At 41.0% G+C, this 25,859-nt stretch overlaps 1 protein-coding gene across 3 annotated transcripts in view; it reads right to left on the bottom strand.

The window, feature by feature from the left end:
* LOC6609877 overlaps nucleotides 1-25,859 on the bottom strand; it is a 77,058-nt gene that overhangs the window by 46,832 nt on the left and 4,367 nt on the right. For all 3 annotated transcript variants that reach the window (XR_004361325.1, XM_032714987.1, XM_032714988.1), the window contains one exon: nucleotides 5,716-5,762. The gene's annotated coding sequence lies outside the window, so the exon portion shown is untranslated. The remainder of the gene's footprint in view (nucleotides 1-5,715; nucleotides 5,763-25,859) is intronic.

Raw genomic sequence — 25,859 nt, 5'->3', positions numbered from 1 at the left:
ATTCCTTTGCAATTAGCATTGGCCCGGGTCCATGCAAAAGGCCATAAACCAAAGCTGGCTTTAAACAATTTCCATTTGTTTGCTTTATGCCACTGCCAGCTGCTGCTGTTGCCGCTGTTGCTGTTGCTGCTGTTGCAGTTACGACTGCTGCCGTGGCAGGCTTCCTTCCTGCGATGCGGGCGCTGGAAGTCGTCGACCCTTTGGTGCTGCTCTTGTGCCAGTACAGCTATAGCTGCTGTTCTATTCTACATCGCTGTTCTTGTCGAATACCCTGTTTTTGCACAGAAAAGGGGTATAGTTTTACAGGGGCTTATATTGGAAATTGCATGCCATAAATGTAAAGGCAATAAAGACGGAATGAAAGGCTTTTATTGTATCCTGCAGCCTGAGATTGATTTGCTTTAATTATTCTAACCCTCTCTCGGTAATAAAAGTGCTGATCACTTTTAAACCGTTGCTTTCTAAAATTTACCCGGAAAGACAAAAACAATTTACAAAATTATTAATAGTAAAAAATGTATTTCTTTACTTTCCAAAATAATTAAATGCTTGAAGGAATAAGTTATATGGTTACATTTGTAAGAGGAAATCAAAATCTTTTTCAGAAATCTAATATTTTAGTAATGATGACCATTTTATATTTATGAAATAAATATAAAACTTTCCCCTGTCTTTGGTATGACAACCATATACCATATTGTTGGGTAATTTCTTGTCGAATAGTTTGACTGCCAACTTCTTGCCAGTTTTCCACACACACACATACACACAGAGCCAAGTATTTTAGTGTCTTTGCTGCTGTTGTTGCCGCTCTGTTTGCCATTAACACCCACGCCAGCAACTTTGGTTGCTGTTCTCTGGTTGCTGGTTGTTTGGTTGGTTGGCCCAAGACTTGGCATAAATTATGAACAGCAACCGATGACGCATGCAGGCCGACCTAAGTAGACTGGCTCGTGCATAAATAACTTTCGTTAGCCACATGGCCCGTAGTGACTTGGCCTGACTTTATTGGATCGCTGCCACGGAAAGCAGAACTAACTCGATGGCCAGTAATGTGCAGTAAGTTTCATGACCAGAGCAGGTTTTTGGCCAGCTATGTAGCACTCTGAGCACTCTACGCAATTGCCAGCGCAAAACAGGCTTTGACTCCATGGCTTTGGCTATAACTTTAAACCGCAGCACGCGCCATTGTTTAGGTGGTGCAGCAAAAAGCAGCAACAAGGCAGCAAAAAAGCAGCGGCAGCAGCGGCCCGGGTGGGTCAAGTTTGTTGCCCAAGTCTTTTGTTTATACTTTCCTTGATGCGGCCGCTGTGCGTGGCTCTAATGCTGGGCCCAATGGCCAACTGCTTAGCACTTTTATGGCCAACAATTGTCAAGTCTCTAAGGGGCAGCAGATTGGTTCCATGGCAGCTTAGAACGGCTGCACTCAGAGAAATATATCAAGCACTCAAAGGGCTAAATGAAAGTTGAAAAATAGGGGATATTGAATAAAGAAAATAAATAAAAATATGGTTAGCTTACAGAAAATAAACCTCCAACTAAACATAAATATGCATTCGGTATAACTTTGATTAAAACGATCATAAACTTGCTAATATTTTCGCTCTGTGTGCACTGCAAGAAAAGCAAGGTCGCATTGTTGTCTGGGGAGAATCAATTTGAGACTTAAATGCGGATGGCTTTCCGTTTTCTGCTCGTCAGTCGCATCACGTCACGTTCTGCGACTCATGCTCTTGGGTCGTCAGTTTTTTGAGTGCATTGTCGCTGTCCTTTAAAGGGTTTTGCCCGTGGATGTTGCTGCTGCTGTTGCTGCAGTTGCATTGCCGCTGTTGTCATTGTTGCGGCAGCTGCAACAGCAACAGAGAACAACCATTGTTGGCACTGCGACTGTGTCTAGTTCTGCTTTTGGGCCTTTACATGCGCGGCCGTAACAAAAAAGGTGTTAAATTCAGCCCATGGATTGGCCAAAGCGAACTGCTGGCCAAAAGCCAGAGACGGAGTCTAAGTCAATGCACTCTGAAGAATTCGCTGGCTTGGCAGAAGGACATTTGCAGCTCCAAACTCGGAGGTTGAAGCACCTCAAGTGCTTAAAGCGAATAATCCAAACATTCAAATGAAGTCAGCATGATGAAAACGTCAAGCGAATACAATAACATGCAGATTTAAATGTAAACATCTGTGAGCTTTTAAGTCAATTAATTAACTGGCTACACAATTTGTTGACCTGGCACATTTCGGTCATTTCGCTCGACGGGCTGTCAAGTGGAAAAAAGCCATTTAATTCGCCACAAATTGTGCATTGTTTGGGCCTTAATTAAAATTGTATTTTGTTCATCTTCGTCTTCATCTGCCTTTTCGACTATCTTTTTTTTTTGTTTTTGCAGAACGGAAGCTGACAATTGACCATTAAAGAAGCAAAAACAAGCAAGATCTGCTAATGCGAAGGGGAAAAACTTTCACTCAGCAGAAATTTTTTAATTAAAAATGGCAAAAAAAACCCACAAAGCTCGAGAAAGAAATTAATTTAAACTAGATATTGTGTGTGTAACCGGTTGGGAGTTTGCATTCGCAATGCTCAGCTGGAAAAGTGAAATTTCTCAGAACCCAATTTTGGCATTTAGCAGTTCATTAGCAAGATAGCTACAAAATATGCATAAAATTAATCAGATGGTACCAAATATATGACACAAAGGCGGAAAGTGAAAGAATGCAGAAATACACGCGTGATATGCCTAAAAATGTTGAGAGAAATTTGCGAATATAAATAATACGTTATTTATTTTTATTACTTAATAATTACGTCTCAGCAACTTCCATTGATTTAAAAAATTATTTCAATATTCCAAAATCAAAGCCACACCGTTCCGTATTTAAAAAAGTCATGCAGTTGACATCATTAATTATATAAAATTATATCAATTAAGAATGGAAAAATCATTGTTTGCTGCTGGTTAAAAGACCACTTAAGTGGATCACACGCTTAACAATTCCCGTTGGGGAAATATTAATTGGGTTTAATGTGGTGTTTTTGTGTCACAGCCAAGATAAGAATCCAAAATTAGTTAACCCAAAATGATGAACTCCAGCAGGAAAATACAACCGTCAGCCATGTGACCCTCATTAAAAGTAAGCTTCATGTATTTATTCCTTTTGATCTTGCAGCGGCGGCGACCACACAAAAACTGCGCAGAACGCTTTTGATTATTTTCACAAGCGGTTTCTCTCCGCCATTTCAGCCTTTTGTCTTGGCCCCAAGTCATGCATAATGAGAACCTGATATATGGCAATATACTATATGCTATATACTGCCCGTATATATGTCAATTACAGCACGATCTTTTGGCAAATTCGCGACACATCGCCAGTGGGTCAGCATTCTGATGTCTGAGCTCTGAGCTCTGATACCGATATTTATGTCACCGGCGACAATAAATTTGTCAGCTTTTTGTTAACCGTTAAGTAAACGCAATGCATGATTTGTGTTTTGTAATGAGGGCGAGTGAGTGAGTGAGTGGCGGCGCGAAAAATGTCGAACGAATTCGAATTCGAATACGAATACGTATCTGTATCTGTATCCGCCGACGAAGATGAAGTTGAAGTTAAACTCTGGCAGACAAGAAGTGAACGAAACGGCTTTGTGTTCAGTTCATAAAATATTCATGATATGCCAAATGTTTGCTTTCATTTGACTTTTTGATTGTTTTCGTATTGTTTGGTTTTGTTTTTTTTTTTTGTATTTTTGCCAAGCAAAATTGCTTAAGATTGAGTCATGAAATATTGTTGGGACATTAATATTCAATAGGCAAAATAATATTTATTACTCCGGCGGAGACAGTAAGTAATTTAAATAATCTGTTGACTCCTCTTTCGTTTATAAAACAAATTGCTAGTAGAAATGTTTTGTGAATTCAAATTTTTATTCAAATGTGTATTTTTTACGTGGGCATTGTAATTAACCAACAGAAATGATTGAAACAAACAATTTGAAGTGTGACCACAAAAGCGGCATTGACCATTCGAGTGCTCAAAATTCGATGGCTCTTAACACATTGTTTCGATCACTTTTGGGATGCAGTGGCAGCGGCAACAACAACCATTGTATTAGCAGCAACAACAGCAAGGGGAGCCTTACCAATGGCAATAGCAACACCAATTGCCTGACCTTCAGTGGGCCACTTGAGGCACAGCTTCTGCAGCAACAACTCGAACTCGAACACGAAGTTCGCTGGCTGTCAGCCATTTGAGTGACTGACATGCAACACTAGCAACAGCAGCAGCAGCAACATCGCAGCAACAATGCACAATAGCGTGCCACAGACAGCCGAAAACACCAATTGGTGTCAAAGCAACAAAATGCTACCGTATTGCAACTGCCACAGCAAAGGGAATTTCTCGCTGCCGAAATTAGCAATAAATCAAAGATTGCGAGCGCGGAAGGCGTCTAACTAATTTCACTAAAGGGAAACGCGCTGCACAAGGAAAAAATAATAATAATCAAATTATAGTAAATTATTTTAAATACTGAATGGCAAATATCTATCTATCTTATTACAAAACATCCGTGGATAGTGTTTGCTAATATTAATCATGTGATACTTCAATGTTTAATTACAAACGTGACAATATGTTGCCACAAATAAATTGAAAATATTGTTATTTGTATGGAATTTTTTTCTCTCTGCACTGTAGCACTTTGCAACCGTTTTGGGCTGCCGAAAAACGCGCAGAAAGGCGGCGAAAAGCACTTGGGGATTCGTGAAGCTGCCCACGCCTCTTCAGAGAGCAACAGCAGCCCGCCAGTCACATAAATAAGTCACCATCAGAGTCAGATTCAGATTTAGATTGAGAACGAGCGACGCTGACGCGGAGCGCACACTTGGCCATAAATCTCGAGAAGCGTGGGCAGGTCGGAGCCCCCGTCCTCGATGCCATTCCTCTAGACCCAAAACGAGAAAGACGTAAGCGGCAAATGGGGCCACGCCTCATCGAGCATGTTGGCCAAAAAGCCGCAGATTGAGAGGTGGCATCAAGTGCGTATTAAACACTCTGGTAGAGCCATAATCAAGCTAATGCCATCTTATGACTCAACTTGAAAGCATCTCCTTCGCGTCTAATGGCAATAAAAAGAAGAGTGAGCATGGTAATATTGGTTGATAATTTATGGTCAACAGAACTAGGCCTCATTACCATATGAGCCACTGCGAGCTGTCACAAACATATATAAGCCAGAAAGTTGCCGTTAGGCCAACGCACTTAGCACAAACTTAGCAAAATTGGGGATGCCCCCCAATTGACACATTTGGCACACTGAGCACTGCGTTGCTTTCTGGCTCCGAATTTGCATTTATTTTTAATAAATTGCAAGGAAGCGCTCGAACTAATGCCAAACCAGTGCCAAATGGGAATATCTATTAAATCGCAAAACTAGTTCACTTTTTTACACAAACATATAAATAGGTCTTACATATTTTATTAGATTATTGCTGTCATGCGCAAGATATGTTAAAAATTGATATCCCAATGCATTATTTAACTAAAAACGTTTTAGGTTTGGATTCAACTATTCAGTAGCATGAAAACAAATAGCAAAATTTGTAAAAACAATGTATTGGATATGCCTTTAGAAAATTCCTAGAGTTTCTAGCTTGATTGCCATTCAATATTTGCAAAAATTAATAAACAAATAAGCTCGAGATTTGTTTATCCCCAACTTACCCAAACAAACACGTCGAGATGCGTTAAAACCAGTTCAGTAGCCTTTTCTGTAATGAGCAGAAGGGTTAAAACATATTTTTTTTTTAGTAATTTGCGAGGCATTAAATCAAAATTCTAACAAAATACTTCAACATTTATGGGGCATAAATCTGATGGGTTGGGTGTTAAGAGTAAACATAAATTGATTTATTCACCAAGTCACGTCGCAGTTTCGACTCATATTATCACTTGCATCTGATGTACGAGTTGTTAGAGCAAACACTTTCCATGACAAATTCGAGGTGCTCATATACTCGTATAGAAGTGCATACGTGTGCATATGGCAACAATGGTCAGCACATGTACTACATACACAGTGGCTGGCTAGCTTGTTAACTCATCCAAAAAGTAAACCACATTCTTGAAAGCATTAGAAACTAAACTAACAACAAAAAAAAAAGAGCTCGACAAAAAAACTACTGGCCAAACAAAAAGATAGAACCATGAATAGCCAGAGCACAAAAAACATGTTCAGCGCGTGTAGCTGCAGCAGCAGCAGCAACATCAACTTAAATAGCAACAGCACGGGCGGTGGGCGTTGGGTACACTGGGCGTGGCCGGAGTGCAAAATGCAAAACAACATTGAAGACGAGAAAATCTGGCTACTGTAATTTGTCTGCCCACCAAAGACACGACCCCCTCCCGCTCCACCAACAGCTTCTCCTCCACCAAATTTCCAAGCCCCTAAACTTGGTTGGTTGCTGATCGCGTTTGGCCAGCCGGTTGTTGTTGCTGCTGCCCCGACTTGACTTGGTCCGGGCCAGTTTGCAATTGCTGCTCTACTTTTGAGTGTGTGCTCCACCACCCCCTCTACAGCCGTCGCCCCTGGGCAGCCCCCTGCGCCCCTACTGCTCCGCTTGTATTTGCTTCCTAAAGTTGCCGGCGTCGTTGGCCGTCTTTTGTCGCTGAGGTAAATTTTTATGTTGCAGCCATTTTTCAGAGACACAGCTACAAAAAAAAAGTAAATAGGAAAATTCGCTTTTCTGCACTGAGAGAAATTATTTAAGTTTATTTCTGTGATATTACTATCATTTTAAGTTGTTTCCTTGTTGTTAAGCAAGTTTTTTTTTTATTTAAGTCATATTGTGTTCCACCAAAACTAAAGTGTATTTGTGCTAACTTAATATTATTCTCTCAGTATATCCTCCTTGGTTTCTTTTCCATCGCCATTTTTTAATAACTTAAGCCGTTTTTATACCTCTTTTACGCCCTTACGAAATCAGTTTTTGCGCTATATAGTATATGTGCCGTGACTTTCATGATGATTATAATTCTTCGGGTTGGTTTCTGATTTTTCTTGGGTTGTCTCTAAAAATGTCAAGTTTCAGAAAAGTTACAGAAAATAGTGGTTCATTATTTAAATTTTTACAGGATATTAATGTTGTTCATATGCCACCGAACATCCTACTTCTTCATCCTCCATTTCTATTTCAATTCTTTTTTTTTTTTTGTATTGTAAATTTTTTATGTTGTCTGCTGCACTTAAAGTTACGTATGAGCATTTTGTGTAGGTCTAGTTTGCCAGCTTTTTTTGTTGCAACTGCCTTTGTTGCGACAAACTTTTTCAACTTGACACTTGAACCGAAAGAACTCCAGCCAGAATGAACACTCGACTACAAGAGGCGGCCTCAATGGCCTGACACTTTCAGTTGGTAATTAGTTTTGAGGCCATGCATGTGAAATGCAATTTTCCGCCGAGTATCTGAAGGGGAAGCTGCTCGAATCGCACAAGCAAAAGGGTCCGAATTCACTCTGAACTGAAATGATGAATTTCGGCTAGACAATCGATTATGTAATCTAGCATTGAATAAGTTTTTGGGGCATTGTTTACTTGCAACCTTGAACTGTTGCAGGCTGAAACTAGGATTGCAAACCGTCTGAAGTGACTGGCAAATGATTGGGCCCGACTTTCGAGTGTCTGTCAATCAAGTCGAATCCGAATTAAATCATTGACAAATAACAATAATCAGTAACAAGGCTGTAACCTGCTGTTGCTGCTGATTTTACTTATAGTTGCATGTGGCATGCAATGTTGCCGCTGGTGCTGCTTCTGCTGCTGCTGCTCCTGCCGCCCTGCAGCAATGAAAAGTGAAAATTCTTGGCTGGCTGTTGAAAACTACAAAGTTTTGGGCCACTGGCGGGGATTTCTACATGTTCGCCAAACAAATATGAAGAGGCGGCGGCGCCCTTTCTCCTTTTGTTGATTGCAAACTGTGCCGTCGTCATGTGCCACATTTGCAGTACTTTCAGTAAGCTGAAAGTAAAAATAAAGCCCAGTGAACTGAAACTGAAACTGAGCATGCAGCATAAATATGTGAATAATGCATAAACAACTAGAACACATTGCACCGGCAACTGTTGCTGTGTGTTGCATGCTCACATCGCAAAAACAACGAGGGAAAAAACGTCGAAAAAAATTGCTCAACTGCAAAAATAAATATGAACATTTACTGGGAAAAGTTGATGCACAGGTAATTAGAGCCAGCAGTTTTTGTTTGCCATTGCTCATGTTGAATGCAACTGCGAATGCCTTCTTTTTTGCGCCCAAAAAACAGGAGCGTCCAGACTTTAGGGCTACTTTAATTAAATTCTTCGGGGGTGCGACGGATTCTTTTGCCGCAAACAATTTTCAAATGCTCTTTGTGCACAAGTTGCAATTCATAACATGAAAAGTAGCCGGCAAAGTTGAAAACTTCAAAAGGGAAATGGGCATATAATCAAACGAATCGTACACACTCTTGAAAATAGGGAAAAACTAATAGGACCAGGTACTTGTGCTCCAAGTTCAACACGAACTTATTCCAATAAAATTGCATCGTGGAGTGCTTCCTTTTCAAGCAAATTTTAATTTGTTCTTGAGATGTCGTCCCCTGGCTGAGCTATCTCTAACCCAAATACCTCAATAACGAGGAGCAGCCTATAGGGCATTGGATAAAAACGGAGGAATATTGGGGAGACGAGGAATTTTCACAGTTGCAGCCCAAAGTTCATCACAACAGCATAGCTGCAGCCGCAGTTGCAGTTGCAGTTGCAGTTGTAGTTTTCCGCACTCAAAGCCAAAGAACAGAGCCACCCACTCGGCGTTAAAGCGGGTAAATAGGCCAACGCGAAGGGGGTTACTGCCAAACAACCGAACGCAGTGGCGTTGGGGCTAGAAGGGGGCCAAACTGGGCCCAAGGGGCTCTTGGCTAACAATGCATATGACAAACTTTTGTCAATTTATTAAGAAGCAAAGAAATATGGCTGCTCTCGTGCGAGCCAGGCTGGCTAACCTGATTCCCAGGAGAAGCCAAGAAGCCAGGCGGCAACGTGGTCAGCCGGAGAAAGAGTTTCCTGCTGGATGCCCTCGTGGTAGCCCCCTGTGAAAAGCCCCTCATGAATTTCCCTCATGTAACCACTGATACTCATCATCATCAGCAGCAGCAGCAGTTGCTGCAGCAGTCAAGACGCAGTTCAAACAACTTTCGTTCGCATAAATTGTTGATAACAAAGGCCGGGAATCAGTGTTGGGGCTACCAAAACTGGTTGCATCAAACGTTTAGTGCACAGTGACAAATCTAGAAAATTAATAAGCAATATTTTTTGTATTCTAATATTCCAAAGAAATAACAATATCTGGTTTAATGCCAACTATACGTTTGATCAATCGTTCACTTGTTCGCTGACGCTGAGTTCATTTGTTTATTTTCTGCATTAAGATCATAGTGTTCATTGTATTAATTTTGTTATTTTGACAGCTAATATTGGTTAATTTTTCTCAGTGTCCTGTTGCAGCGGCAGTTATGAATTATGTCAAATGGCATAATTGCCAGTCCAGCTTCAGCAGCTGCTGCACTCGTCGGCGGTTTTTAGTTTTCGGTTTGAGTTTGACTTGCAGTTCGAGTCGGAGTTTTGGGTTTTGGCATCGCGCTCTGGCAGGAAGCAATAAATTCTATGCATTGCACTCGATACAATTTGTAGCTGATAGGATGGAATGGCGATGTCGATAGCTGGGGATGCTGGGCAAACTGGGTATAGAATGCTGGGGATCGCCAGATAGATGCCAGTGGATAGATGGCTGGCACAGATGCGGAAATGCGAGGAGCAGGCTAATGAACGTGGCTCTCTACCTTAACGGTTCTGGCTAAATTGTTGGTAATTTACTTTTTCAGCATGCCGCTGCCGATCATCAATTTATGCATTTATCGCTATACAGTTATGGTACGCATCTTGCTATCTGCTCCACATATATAGTATATACTGTACTACTATTTGGTACCCCTTGTTTACCCAACTTTCCCTTGCTCGCTGGAGCTTTGCGAGCAGATTTGTACTGTAATTATCAGGCCTCATGAGCTTCAGATGCTTTATGGCTAAGATTTCACACTCACGCTCTTGAGGGTCTGCGGCACACACACACACCCCCCCCCCACCCCCACCCCCCTTTTGGGGCATTTTTTCCCCACCGTCCCTGCTCGTCATGCACTTGAATCCGAATCTGAGAACTCGACTGGTGAAAAGTGAAACCGAAAAAGGGAAAACTCTGAGCAACATGAGAACTCCCCGAAGACTTTTACCCTTTTAACAACAAATGGAAGATGGCCAAGAGTGGCGGCATTCGAGTGTGAGTGTGTGCAACTCATATTGAGGTTATTAGTAACAAGGTCACTGCAACCCACACAAAAAGTGGGCGGTGGTGGGAGGTAGGAAGTCGAGCTTGCAGGCGGGTGAAGTCTTATGCACTTTGGCTCACAAAATGATAATTTATGTCGGCAATATTTGAATACAATTGAAGTTGCCAGCCAGCTGGCATAAGCAAAATTTCAAATTTTCAATTTCCCTTTTACAGAGAACGGCAACGGCAAAACAATGAGCAATCGAAAAATGCACATTTGAAATTCAATGTGTAACTGTAGCTCGCTCGGGCACAAAAGTGGCAGAAAATAAATGTTCACTAGGAAATTCAGTCACTTTTGGCTCAACATGTGCTTTTCAAAATTTTGTGTCATGCTGCAAGGCCCAAAACAATGAATAATCATTTTTATTTTATTTTCTTTATCTAAATGTTTTCATGAAAATGCAAAATATTAATTTATACTTGCAAATGCAGTACGTCCAACTGTTTTCCCCAAAAATATTTTATTTTTATTGAGTTTGTTTATTTCAGGCAAAAATACTCAATCTCACACTGGCAAACACACATGACTTCACATTATGACATCAGAGGCGAGTTCACGGGGATTCTTTAAGCCCTCTTTGATACGCAGAATGACAATCAAAAACCCATAATTAACCAAAATTAGCGGGTTATAACATCATAAAACAAAAACAAGAAGTAAAGCAGAAAAACAAAGGCTGATGGAAAAAACATAAAACATATGAGACCAAACAAAAGCATAAATTTCGCATTCGATGAAGAGGCAAACACAGAACATGCACTATGATGTTCAACATTTTAGGAATAGTTAGGAAAAATATATAAGCAATATATATATTTATTTTAAAAATTCGAGTAATGTGAATACAACTTTTGCATATGTAAAACTATATTTAAGTCCACCATAGGATTTTCTTAATTTATTTTTAAGAATAATCAGTACATTGACTTTGGCTGTAGCTGTAGAGAGGGCGTCTCGGATTAAATAAAATCAAAATTGTAGTTAATTTGCATGATTCCTGGGCGTTTCGGAAGAAACAAAAAAAAATATCAGCAAGAACAAAGCAAATAAATTATGCTGGGCATTTCGAAAGAACTTTGTGCAACACATCGAGGGGCTGGCCATAACCACGACCACGCCCACCATCAAGGCCAAATACCTTCATTTTTTCGCTGTATTCTTTTGGGCTCTGAGAATTTATTACGAAATTGATGCGGCCAAGAGCTTGTTGCAACAATTTGGCTTTCAGGCAGCTCCAAGACATTGTTTTATTCTTATTTTTTTTAGTGCTCGAATCGAGCGCCGAGTTGAAGTTTGCCCACTGACCAAACATTTAATTACAAAAAACGTCGCGACCTGCAATAAATTTCATTCCGCAGTTGCAATCGCCTCTTTTGGCCGCAGGCCGGGCAAATAAATACATAAAAATTGCCACTTTGCTTGCCGCAGCCCCAACCCCTTTGTTCTGGGCCAAAAAGTTGCTGCAGCACTTATCCGGCAGTTGCGAAAAGGATCATCCTTATCCTTGGTCTTAGCCTTGCATAAATATGTTTTTATTTATAAGATGGGCGGCCGGGACTGAAACAAAAAGCCAACTTATTCAAAGCCAGTGAAATTTGTAGCCCTGGTCGGCCTTTTGTTCCGGCTCCCCTCCACCACTTCCCTTCACCCTGCCCCCTCTTTACACCCTTGCGCATAAAGAGTTGGTGAAAAGAAAAAAATATATATATAAAATATATATATGTATATATAAAACTGAAACTGAAACTTTGTTGCCGCTTCGATGCGCCTTTTTGCCGGACTTGGTTGCCCCTTTTCTGTTGCCTCTTCAGTTAACAGAATTTATTTTTCTCCAGCTTGCCACCCCTCGGTTCCCCCCGCCGCTCCACCGACTGCAGGAGCAATCTAAGTTGCCGCACTATAGGGAAATTCATGTCGATGGGAGGAATAACTAACTGATAAGAGTTTTAATCGGATCATCATCAACTTGTTCGCGCAAATTTTGCTTTTCGCCTTTTCAGGGAGTACACATAAAGTGTGCAAAAACAATATCAGATGGCAATATGGTGTAAAAAGGAATGGAAATAGTGGTGTATTGTATAGTTTACAATATGGGTGAAGGGTTAAAGATAGAAAGAATTTTTTGAAGTCTTCCTAAAAACCATTATAACTTGCCCTTATAAACATTTTTAACAACAATACATGAATTCCTTCGAAGCTGCACAAATTAATTACAAATTTATGAATGAACTTCAACCCCTTGAGTGTCCGACATCCAATCAACTTTTTGCTCTCCTTCACATTGTTGCTGATATGCATTAACTTTCGCTTGGCCAACAAACACTCACACCTCTTAATTGTATTTCAGCCACAGTGAAATTGTTACAATATTACAATTTATATTGCGAAAGTGACTTACATCACAGTGGCTGTGTCCACTCGCCCGCAACTGCCACAAACATCTGCTTCCACCATTCGGGAGATTCGCTGTCCTTTGGGTTAATTTCGTTTTAATTAAAACACCAAATGTGCAGTGGCAATGGCAATGACAGCATCAGCTCTCAAGGGAGAGAGTCCTTCGACATGGGTATTTGGCTTCCACTTCGAAAACCATTTTTTTCTTCGACAAGTTTTGTGCTGACGACGCCCATGAGGCGTATACGTAATATACTGTGCTCGACGACCATTAACGATTGCTGCTGCCACAGAATTACCTCCGAAAATTCGTGACCTCAGCCAACACCCACCAGCGGGCACTTTAATGCCATTCTAGCCGAAAACTCCCCATTCGCCATTTCTTAGCCACTTTAATCAAGTGCACAAGTTGAGGAGCTTAACTTGGCCGAGTCGCTTTATCAGGCCATGTTGTGTGCATGTTTATGGCCAGAATGACATGGTGCGGCGAATCACCGAAACAAAGGGCCAAAAGGGAGCCAAAAACAGCAGACAGCTTTGCATGTCTTTTCGCTTGGTTTTAGCCCGATGTCAGCCAAAGTTTCATATGTCATAATTTTATCAGCCAACTCGGTACGTATAGAATGTACATATGTGTGCGCTGGCGACCCTAAAGTGGAAACATTGCGATGCCATTCATGACACGCAGGCATTAAAGCTTGCCACAGACAACACAGGTGAGATGGGAAACCATAAGGCTGTGGATTCCTTTCAGTAGACGACGAGAGAAATACTCTAACGTCAGTAGATAACATACATATTTCTAATTTAGATACTTCTACATCATAGTAGCATCAAAAAGGAAACAATATTAACAAAAATATATATTTATTATTTTTGATGAAGTAGAATTGTACATAGTACCTTATTTTAGGGCAGAATGACAGGCGGCAAATTCAACTCGACTCAACCTCAAGTCAAGTCGAGTCACAGGCAGGTGCACACACACACGCGCGCAAACACACACACGCACACAAACACACACACATATGAGAGTGTTGAGCATGCTAACAGGTACGTTTGCTGTTGACTTTGATTATGGCCAAGGGACTTTGGCGGACTTGGGGAGCAAGAGGATACTGTGACTGCCTTGAAGGGTTCTGGCATTTTATTAACTATTAGCTTTAAGCGCCCTAAGCACTCCGATTCCCCCCGGGCATACAACACGCAACTTGCAACACATTTCTTCAATTCGAGCGCAAAGTGCAACAGCGCAGCTATAAGAACTATGAAAAATATTATGTTATTTTTAACACACTGAAAGCGTGTGGAAAAGTTATTTTTAGACGAGTCGCCACGCCACAAAAAAAAAAAGTGGTAATACTAGGAAGAAAGGGAGGGCGAAGCGGTAGTTGTGGGGATGGAGCAGCAGGGAGCAGCAATGCCACAATTTGCGGCAACTCGAACGTTGCCGCAGCGGCAAGACGTTGGCTTTCTCGTATTTTTCTTGGTGGACATTTTCTCCATGCCATTTTCCACTGCTCCTCCATTTCTGCGCTCCATGATTTATAATAAATATGGCCAATAAATTGCGCTTTTTAAGTGTGTACTTTCTTGCAGCGCACAGCTTAACGAATGAAAATTGCAATTTTAATAGAACAAAATGGCATATTTATTTAACATATGATTCGGTCGGTTGCCGATCGAAAACCAACAAGATATTTTATTTTTTGCTCGAAATTGAAAATAAAGTTAAGCTCAACAAACACTGCCGCAAACACGTTGCACAAACAGTGAAGGAGCAACAACAACAACTGGTGACAAAAATGGAACTAAAAAAGCAACGAAAAATGCAAACAAAAAACTTCAATAGCAAATGCATTTCGTTGAAGTTTTTAGTGCTGCGTGGATTGTAGATGCTGGGTGGGAAATCCAAATCATAGTGTGGCTGGTTGGGCAAACAACAGGAGCATAGAGAAAAATTCTGGCAGATGTCTAAAGTTTCTTAAATATTTTTATTTACTCTTCATATTTTTATTACATTTAAATGAAGTCACAATATCATCTACCTATTTCAAAATATACAAACCAAATGGATCACAAAATTTTTCCCGTGTACTTGCAGCCACTATGCTTAACGCATATTAAAACAAACACAGATACACACACGCGAATGCAATTTCATCGATGGTTTAGTAGGGGAGTTGGTGGCATTTCAGGGGGGTTTTCCACGAGAGACATTGATTTGTTTCCCTCTCAAAGTTCGACTTGCAGTCACCTTGGGGCAGACAACTCACGTAACGCCAAGTTGGAGGTGCAAAAAACACACAGCCACAACAAACAAACAAACATACTATAGAGGAAAAATCGCTTGAAAAATACACACCGAGATTTGAGTGCCAAAAAGTTTTTGAATGGAATTTACGACTCTGCATATTAAATCATTTGGAACACGGCAAGTAGAAATAAAAGAAACGGCCGGAGAATGTAAAGTTTATGGGGAGATAGGGCAGACAGCAGCAACAATTGCAAATAAAATATTCATCGAACGGGAAAAACAAATAAAATTCAGTGAAGGACAAACAAGAAAAGTTTATTGAATCGTTGTCTTCTTTTTTAACCAACGCCGCCCACATTTCTCCATAAATGAGTTTAGGTTTTTCGCATCGAAGCGGTTTAAAGATGAAAACCAAATGCTTGTACAGGTACTATAACCATAATAAGCAATAATAGCCTTAACATTGTTCAGGCAACAAGATTCTCTTACAACCATAGTAAATGGTATTCAAGTCAAGCTATTTATATATGAAAATTGTTGATGAGCCCGCAGAGAATTTGCGGCAATAAATTGTTTTAATTAATCTCAGGCGAAAGCAACCTTCATTAAGGCTTGAATTACCGTACCCCCGCTTATCCCTGGCAATCCTTTCACTGGCAAACCCTCTTCAGGAATCGGTTAGCCCACTCCATCATTATCGCCCGGCATTTCCGCAGACGCCTTCAAGCCATTTTTCATTGTAATCCAAAACCGAATCCGAACTCGATGCTGCGGTTACCACGTCGCTTTTTGTGACAGTAAATGTTGCTGGCACCGCGGCAAGGCCGCAAGTCAGCCGAAAAAGAAGTGGAGAAGTGAAAAAGGTTTTTCACACTTAATTGGTAGCACTGAAAAGTACAAACATTCACGCTCCCAAAAGTATATATGTGAATGTATAGGTGTATCTGCTTATAGACCAAGTTACCCAACCCGCAGCACCGGTGATAAATTAATGAATATGAACTGCAGCCGAGTGGGAGAGAACCGAAATTGCCACATAACTGCTGGTTATGAAAACTCGTTTCTACTCCTAAATGTGTAGCGCATAGATGAAAAACAACAAGAAAAAACAACAAATCAAACCAAATCGAAACAACAAATATTTCAGTAATTTAAAACGGAATATTTAAGCCAAGTGACGTTTGGGCTTTATTCGTAAAAATGTGAAAATAAAATCAAGTTGCGGCAGGTCAGTTAATTTGGTTTGCTGCGAGAGCTGAAAGCCCAGCTCAGTTGGAAATGCCAACTGAATAATGTCGAGAAATAAATAAAATAAAATGAGATGTGTAATTTATGCATAAGCTTGTGCGAATTGAATGTGGGTCTAATCGATTCGAAATGAGTGGTAAAAGCTTGTTAACTGATCTGTCAAAGAGTGAGTTATGTATGCAAGCTGAAATAAAGTTCATATTTGGCATTACTATTACTTATTTAGGTTGATAATAATTAGGATTATGCCAAAAATACATTATATGATTTATAAGCATTAGGCCTAATTAAAGTTGATTTAAATGTATTCAATGGTATTTATAGGCTAATAAATAGACAACTCCCCCATTTGCACTTGCATAATTCTCAACTGCTTTCGTCCTGACTTAAATGCCATTATAATTAGCCAGATTTCAGAGCACTTATGTTGAAGATTTTATACTCATCCCAGCTCGTTAAGAGAACTCTGCAAATATCATTGAAAATTCAACTGGAATTTCCACTTAATCGAAGAAGTCGATGGCTGTCAACACTTCTACCCTCCAAACTTCTAATCCCAATGTCCCTTTTCTACATGTATCTATATCTACACGTATCTACAGCCCTTCCTGCGCCACCCAAGCAGATGGACAACAAATTGCATAATGGCATTTAAATGGCCCAGACGCATAAATGTCACAAAATGCTACAAATTGCCTTACCAAATGAACATCAATAAAAGCACTTTATGTCGCAAGTCACTTACAGACACAAATGCAGATGTCCACAGATACAGATACAGATACAGACACGGATACAGATACGCACACAAGCTCGCACAGCTGCGATAAGTAGCTGATGAGGGCAGTTGGCTCCTGGCTGGTTAACAAACATGGCCAACATGTCTACTATATTCAGCAGAATGCAAAAAAAAAAAAGAGGACATACCTCCAAAGGGAGTCGCCATCGGGAGACGTCTCTGGGCAAATGGAAATGCGGACAAACCTGGACTTGTGTTAGGACTACCCAACGAATCGAATCGAATCGAAACGAAACGAATCGAAACTCAATCAATGATCAATGAAAGGACCTGACTGTTGGCCCAAAGGAATGGTGGGGAGGGGGTTCAGCGTTGCCGGCGGCGGCGGTGCGGCTGCCTCTTGGCGGCATTTAACATTTCCGTTGTTCGGTCTTTGGGGAGGCCCCAAGCAAAACGAACAGAACATGGTCGATGAAGAGCTGCACTGCAACAAAAAGCCAGCACTTCGTTGGGTGGTAACCATATGCAAATGGAACTTTAAGTGCTGTGTTCCTTAAAATATATGTTCCCTTTTTTCTCCGAGTGTAGCTGATAGCCTGCGGAAGCTGACGAGCAACGGATGTCACTTTGGCCCCTCCCTCCCCGCATCAGCATTCCCCCTAACCATCCCCCCTCGCCCTTGATTAATTCAGTTTTGTTTCAGCTGCATTGCTGCAATGGCAAATATTTTTATTGCTCTCGAATGCTCTTGCTGCTCGACACGAACTAATCGCTTTGGCAAATGCAAATTTGCATTTTATGCGACTGCAACTGCGACGGGATTGAAGTTGAGTGGAGCGGAGTGGAGTGAAGTGCAGAGCAGAATGAGAAGCTCTGTCTGTTGGCTTTTATAAATGGCCATATCCATGGCTGATTAGCTCCATCTGGCCACTCGATTATGAGGCAGCAGTGGCCGGTGCATCGGTGGCTGCCACCGTATCCTGCCACATACATAGGTAATTAAATGGATCGTCTTTGCTTCCCCCTCTCTCTGCCTCGCTCACACTCTCTCTGTCTCTCCCTTTCTATCTCTTCCTGGCCAATTGCCAACTTCCTGCCCGCAGTCATATGGCTTACAAATTATGAGCCAGCTGCCAAACTGACAAACGGGCCAGGAGCACTAAGAGCAGCACCACCATGCCGCCGATCGATCCCCATGGGATGCGTTTCGTTCATTCCGTATCATTTGGCTGGGCTCCCATGGAAATGTGGAGTTTTCCGAGTTCGGGGTCTGGGGAATCGAGTGGTTCAATGGGGAGCAATTTGTTGTGGCGACAGAAAAATATTTGCCAACTAAGCCGCTTGGGAGCCGATCTAACAACAACTCAAATGCCAAACTGTGATTAAATCTCATTTACGTTGAGTGCTCGGATTTGGCAAATATTTCCGATATATGCAATCAAACGTTTTTACGGTTGGACAAATTTGGCAAAATGCTTTTTGGCATTTGGCGAAGTCGGCTTAGCTAATTTAATTAAAATATGTTTAGATGTGTTTATAATAGAACGGATTACTGGCTCAATGAACCATTAGCCATTAGATACTCCAAATAATTGGCGTGCAAAGCTAGGCATTTAAATTGTATGTTAATAATAATAGTTTGACTTTGATTGAATAATCCCACAACATTCGTAGCTTACGAGATACTTTTTGATAATTTCCAAATATTTGTATCAGATGTTCTGTATGAATTGAACTCTCACTGCCGCTTTATTTACTATTACATTAAACCAGAAATCAAATGATTGTGTGTCCAGTCCAGCTGCTGCTTGTTTTCATAAAATTCCAAATATACTTTCACGAAATCAAAACTGTCAAGCTGCTCGAATACATCCGCTTACAACCAGCACCCTTTTTTTTTGTGGGGGGAATCAATTTCGCATGAGGAATTCGCCATTGGAATGCTTTTTCAATTGAATTGTCGCACACGTGACAGTAAATGGAAAAAAGTATTCGGGACCAGCAGGCGAACATGAAATTTTCATCAGCGCGCCAGATGATGACAGCTGCTCTTCTGGGGTTAAGCTGATTTGCTCGGAGCGAATAAGTTTATACTTGTATACATACGTGGCTGCTACTCTTGAACTTGCGAAGAAGCGAGCCATATGCGAATTTTCAGCCCTGATGACAGCGCGAATATCTCGCCTCGCGATTCGCAAAATCCTCTCTTTTTGACCTTAAACTTCAACTTCATATGCGGTGTGGAAAAAGGCGAGAAAAGCGAAAAAATAAAATAAAACAGAGAAAAGGCAACGCGAAGACAACACGGCCAAAAGCACGCAAGCCGGGCCAAAAGCAAATAGCCGCCAGCTTCAGCGAAGCTTGATGCGATCGTTGGCTGCCTCGCCAAACGACATGAGCAATTAAAAATTTGCTAAATTAATTTTTTCTCCTCCTTCTGCGGCGTCGGTTTTGTTTTTTTTTTTACCAGTTTTCAACTTTAAATAATTTTTCATTTGTTGCGCTCTCCCGCATTTTTGGTGGAATTCATTAGGATGGCTGCCGTTGGCTATCCCTTTTCTGGTTTATCCCATCTTTATTGCTACACTTGACATTTTGTCAGCAGTTGTGGTATATTTAATTTCATTTCGGTTTTATTAAATGCGGGCTCAGCTCTTTGGTAAAAAAAAAGGAGGGAAGGGGGAAAAAGGGATAGCTGCAGTCGCTTCTAAGTTGACATTTATTTGTGCATATTGCGTATACGACATGTGTGCTAGCAGAACATGGAATGGCATGGAACGGCGTACAGCATGCAAAACTCTGCCATGGCGGTTAGCCAAGTTTGTCACAAGTTCTGGCAACCGACCACGCCTCCTCCGGACCACCGCCCCCAAAACATGTGTGCAAATGTTTGGGTGTTTATCTTCATTTCGGACTTTTGGCTCTGGGGCTCTTTCAGCTGCTAAAGTTTCCAGTCGCATTTTGCTCAGAGTTTGGATTTGGCCAGCATTGAAGTGGCGCCGTACAGAGTGCTGTGATTCAATTAAAACCCTGTCGAATTTGAAATTAATTTAAGAAAATCATAATCTACTACTCGTAGTGTCCTACCGAAAATGGAAATGCTAATGACCAGGAAATGGCCACAAGATGGAAAGACTTTGCTCTATTAGCATAGCAATTTAAATAAAAGTTAATGAAACGTCCCCTCTTTGTAGGATGTTCTTTAAAAGCCTATTATGTTTGTATACCTTTAAAGAAAAGTTTATCAAAAAGGGTTGAGATATTTTCAACAATATTCAATTAATTCAAGGAAATCATAGATCTCAACAGTACTATGTTTGTTGCCCTGAAATGAGGGAAATGCTGATGCCCTAGAAATGGCCCAAAGATGAAATAGCAAGAAATTAACTAAGTTCACTCGATTAGCAATTAGAATCCGGTGAAACTGAAGACACGATCTTGAAGGGCTAAGAACTTGGGAACTCGAAGCTGAGAGCTATCAGCTATGAGCAATGAGAAACCTGACAGCACGATTTAGTGACAGCAAAAGGGCCAAGCTCAGGAATTATGGGCCATATTTTGCGGCTGCAGCTGCAATTGCTTGCCAACAGTTAACAGTTGCTGGATTTGCGGATTGCGGATTGAGGCTCGTTGACAGTTGGCCCGGTCAAATCGAAACCGATTTCTAGCCCCGAGCGGCGGTCGCATTCCTTGGAGAACAATAACAAACTGAATGAAAATTGTGAGCATCGATCACGATCTGACAGACTGACAGACTAACTGACTGGCTGACATCACCCGCGGCCAGTTTATGAAGGGAAAAATCAGATTTTTGATTGCGCCTCCGCCTCCGCCTCCCAACTCCCCCTCTCCCAACTCCGAAAATCCTAAGGTCACCAGCTTTGAGGGGTAACCACAACATTTTCTGGAAATCTCGCAACCGAAAATCCTCTTTCTTTCGCTCCCCGTGGCGCAATTAAAACTTGTTGAATTGTTTGAAATTTAATTCAGCTTATGCTGCACACAATTGACAATAATTTCTAAAAGCAGGAGCCGCAGCAGTAGCGGCCACAAAAAACAAACAAGCGACGGCCAACAAACAACAGACAATTGCCACATGCAAGCCGAAAAGTTGAGTCACTTTTAAACCGATTATCAGTCCGAAACAAAAATGCTTTCAAGTCCAGTCCGAGCCACATTGCTGGCTGGTTTTGGTTTGGTCTTGGCCGGACCCGGGCCACAATTAAACAATTGCAACGGCAACAAACAAATTTATGAGCAACTTACTTCTTTTATTCTCGGTTTCCTCTTATATCCAGATAAGCATAAAGTTGCCATATGGAGAGGCCACAATGCGCAGGCAACAATTAAGTTGGCTTTTCTCTGTTCGAGACAACATGTCAAATGTCATTTGTCTGGCAATCACGATCCAAACGTATTGGATAACTCCGGTATTGCAGAATCGTTCAGACCTGGCTGATCTAATGATTGCCCGAGTCAGCCCAGCTGGCGTAGCTTTCGGTTATTCATTATTTTCAATACGAAACTAATCGGCCTAATGACACGAATCAATTAAAGACTTATGCAAATCGGATGAGTGGTTTAGTTTGGAGAGAAAGAGGAGAAATGCAATAACATTAAGTAATAAAATGCGGGCAAGGGCATTGGACTTGGTGTTATGTCTAACTGAATAAAAAATGTAAACACCAAATAATCATTAATTTGTTTGGTTTCCAATCCGATAAAGTACTAGATTGCCTCAACTAACTTTGCGCATTCCCACTGCTGAATTGCATGCAAATATTCGCATATCTTTTGACTTTGATGAGCGCCGCCATCAAAGGCTTCCCCCTTTTTTTGGTTCCTGCCTTGGGGCAGTGCACTTCCTGCCCCTTAACCCATTACTTACTCTCCCTTAACCCTGCGCAACCCCACTGCAACGATTGCTGACAAATCATTTGGTATTTGACTGCGCTGCGTTGCCTGCATTTTCCCTTTGTTTTTCTTTTTTTTCCTATTTTTATTTTTTTATGCGAACACATTTTTTGTTAGTTTGGCATTTTTACGCTGCGGTTGCCATTTTGGCATGTGCCAAGCAGCCTTTTTTGAGCCCCATATGTCTGGGTTGCCAACTGTCTGGCCATCTGTCTGTCGATTGTTGTTGCAACTGCGACTGAGATGTCGCAACAAGAGTGCTGGGCGAGGAGTGGCATTGTGGAAATGTGGAAAAGTGGAAAAGTTTACCTGTCGGTCCTGTATCGAGGTATTTGTCACTTTTTTGGGCCAATTTGACTGCGCATTGTTGGTGTCGCTGCCAATTCAGTTGGCCATTTTTCACACATATCAATATTCTTTTTCCTTTTCAGTTTTTTCTAGCCCCCCCTTTGTCGGCCTGTGGGCGCGTGTCCCAAATTGCACAGCCATGTCCGGTGCAAAAAAAAAATTAAAAGCAAAATAAAACGAGCCAAATATGCATGAACTGGATTTATGTAGAAAAATGCTGCAAATTTATTTTTTAGTTCTTTGTCTGCTTTTGGGCACCGGCTAATGAAATTATTTACTTAGGGCAGTGTGCCATTTTTAGCAGCATTAAATTTAATCTGGATAATTAAATCCTTTTCAATTCTCGCAGTGAAATAAGCACATTTTTCCAGCTGGTTTATGTCTGCTTGGAAAAACCATCGAAATTCGACACATTGTTCAATTAAACAAAAAGTAAGGTGGAAAAAGCCATCAGTAAAACATTGGACATAATTGAATTTGTTAAAACTTCTGTAGACTAAAAGTACACTTGGATGGCGGAAAATTCCCCTCAGGTGCTTGGCTAAAAGCCATTTTCTGTGCTTACATTGTCAGCTGGGGATTTTGCTTAATGCTAACTGAAGTAATCGAGAATGAGCCACGATTTGTAGCCAAATTATGAATGGCAAATATTACAAAATAATCTCTGTGAATTTCAGCATTCGACAAAAGAAATTTGAAATTGAGTGGTTTGTGGAAAGGGAAAATTATGTAAAATGTGCAGAAAAACAAATATTACAAAAAAATCATCAATTCGTGCCCGAGTCATTCAAGTTCCCCCCTCGAAAATAGTTTTTGCATTCGATGATGCTTTCAGCATTTTCCACCTCTATTCCAGCTTTTACCTCCAAGTTGTTTGCCTTTGTCCGTTCAGTATGTTTTTTTTGCCCAGACTCTGTCACCGATTGGTTTTTGTTCTCATGACTTCATTTTTGTCTTTTTCTTGAACAGTGAATTTCATAACATCAAAACCAATTTCGTTTGGTTGCAAACTTTCAACGAAACTTGTGATAATTTGAAAATAATTGTCAAAAAATTGGAAATCATTACCGAATAAGTTTTCCGGTTGATGTCAAATGTTTGTAATTCCTATTGAAGTTCAATAAAAACATGTTGTATTAAGAAATTTATTATAACTACAATCTTTGCAACTAATTAATTTTCTAGGTGCTAAACATTGTCTTTATATCACTCTCTAATTTTAAGTGTAATTTGTTGTTTTCACTCTTCTAAGAAATTCGATTCTTCATTAATTCTTTCTTGGCAATTTCTGGGCCATAATTGATTTGCTGAAATCTTGATATGCCAACTTGTAATTGAATATAATTTGTGGGCATCGATGGCGCTGACCTGAATCTAATCCCCCACTGAATCCCTTAATTTGTGGCTCTTGTCTCCCGGACTTGACTTCTTTTTCGTTTTGTATAATTCTGTTCTTAAGATTTTCTCGGAGTTATTTCCTGGCGAAGGTAGAAATTCATTATCATTGCCATGGGCCACTCAAAAAAAAGGGGGAAGATGAAGAAGAACTTCACGATCTGGTCGGCAAGAGCAACAACAACGACATACTTGCCACATGCAACATGTTATTTAAGCGTAAATCATTTCTCAACGTTGGCCAAGAAGAGCTGGCTGGCTGGCTGGTTGGGCTGGAATGGCTGGCAAAAGTTGCGACTTTGAATTGGAATTTCGATTTTTCACAAGTTCACATGTTGCTCCCCGCGATTTCCTTGGCCGTGGTGAATCCACTGGAGCGCGGAGATGATAATGATGATGATGATGGTGGTGGTGGCGATGATGATGAAGCCGCCAACGCCGCCAACTACAAGCTTAGCACAACAAATACATAGCAGACACAAGAAGAGGCAGCATTTTCCATTTTCATTTTCACACGCGGTCATTAGAGTTGAACCCACTTAAGAAGAGAGTGAGACTCGGGCTGGAACTCCTATTTGGCTCATTTTTCACACAGCAACAACAATGGCAAAAATAAAAATAACAAAAAAAGAAAATCTTTAAAAAAGACCCCTCTTCAAGCTCGGCAATTGCTGGAGATAAATTAAATTTAACTTGCATTTTCCCCGCCGCCGCGAAGGGCCAAAGTTGTTCTCATTCTACCACTTGGCGTTGCATGTACGAGTAACTTACAGATAGTCGGTTCAGTTCGGATTGGTTTTGTTCTGCCCTGGGTTCCCCAGCTCCGCTCCAGCGCGTTCTGCCATATGCAAATTAAAATTAAAAGCCTTTTTGTACTGCTTAACTTTATTTTCTGCCTTCCCCCCATTGCTCCGGCCACTCGAGGAGGACCTGGAGTTGGTCATGGACTTGGACTTGGACTTCGTCTTGGACTTGCTCTTGGACTTGGAGTTTGCGGCTGGTCTCGTCCCTCGCCTATGACTTTACAATTTGTTTGGCCTGCTGAGGCCGCCGATAGGCCCTCTGAAGTGTGAAACATGGCTCCGCACAAATGTACACTGAGAGAAATGTTGTAGTACAAGTAATTCTATACTAAAATAGGTTACAAATAATATACTAGTTTGCTCAAAAGGCAATTAAGTTTAACGAACGCATGCCAAAAAAATCTCAGATATATATTGCAATTTTTTTTTCTCACAGTGCATCCACACTAATGAAGATTCAGACACACAGATACAACTCAGCACAAAATGACTGCGGACAAGAGGCTTCGTCTTCGTCTTGGCTTGGCTTGTCATTCCAGCGACTCCCCCACCTCCTGCTTGCCAACAATAACAACAACAACAATAATATTAACAACAACAGCAACGAGCAGTGCTACAATAACTATAACAACAACAAAGTCCGCTGGCCAACTCTGACTTCATTGGTTTTGGCCCGGCGCTCTGAACTGCGCTGAACTTCTTGAAGCGGAAGTTCAAGGCGTTCACTCAATTGTATCGTGTAATGAAATGTTTTATAACACCAAAACAGACACCAAAACACCAGTCGGCTCTTTTGGCCGGTCTCTGATCTTGGCCTTCTTGGGTCTTAGGTCTTAAGATTCCATCAATCCAGCATTTTATTCCTCTGTGGGTCATTGGCTTCAGCCAATCCGCTCGTAATCGTCAGCCATTTGATGCCTCATTAGCATTAATATATGTAATATTTATGCAAATATTTACGCACACATCCAGCACTCTGGAGAACTTCTGTTTCTGCTGGCTGGTTCACATCATTTGTCATAGGGAAACCTATCAGTTTATAGCAGCTAATTATGCGCCAAGAATTAAACTGAATCAGGAAATATGAGGGAATCTGATAGACGAAGTTAAAGATGCCCTATTATTATCTACCTATAGATTGTAGTAACAACATGCTTTAATAGGCTTTAAATGGTCTGCTGGTCTTAAAAGTCATATGTCATTACGAATCTTTACTGAGTAGATATAATTCAAAATCCTGCCTCATCCTTGTAATCTCTATTCCTACCATTTTGTGTGGGAGGCCAAGTCTTTGCCTGCGTACCTTTGGCAGAACAATCTGTCAAGAGGAAATCTTCCATTTCGCCGGA

Source organism: Drosophila sechellia, chromosome 2R, assembly GCF_004382195.2.
Source record: "Drosophila sechellia strain sech25 chromosome 2R, ASM438219v1, whole genome shotgun sequence".
Lineage (NCBI taxonomy): Eukaryota > Metazoa > Arthropoda > Insecta > Diptera > Drosophilidae > Drosophila > Drosophila sechellia.
Note: the sequence above shows the minus strand (reverse complement) of the source record. Positions and strands in the feature narration are given on the sequence as shown.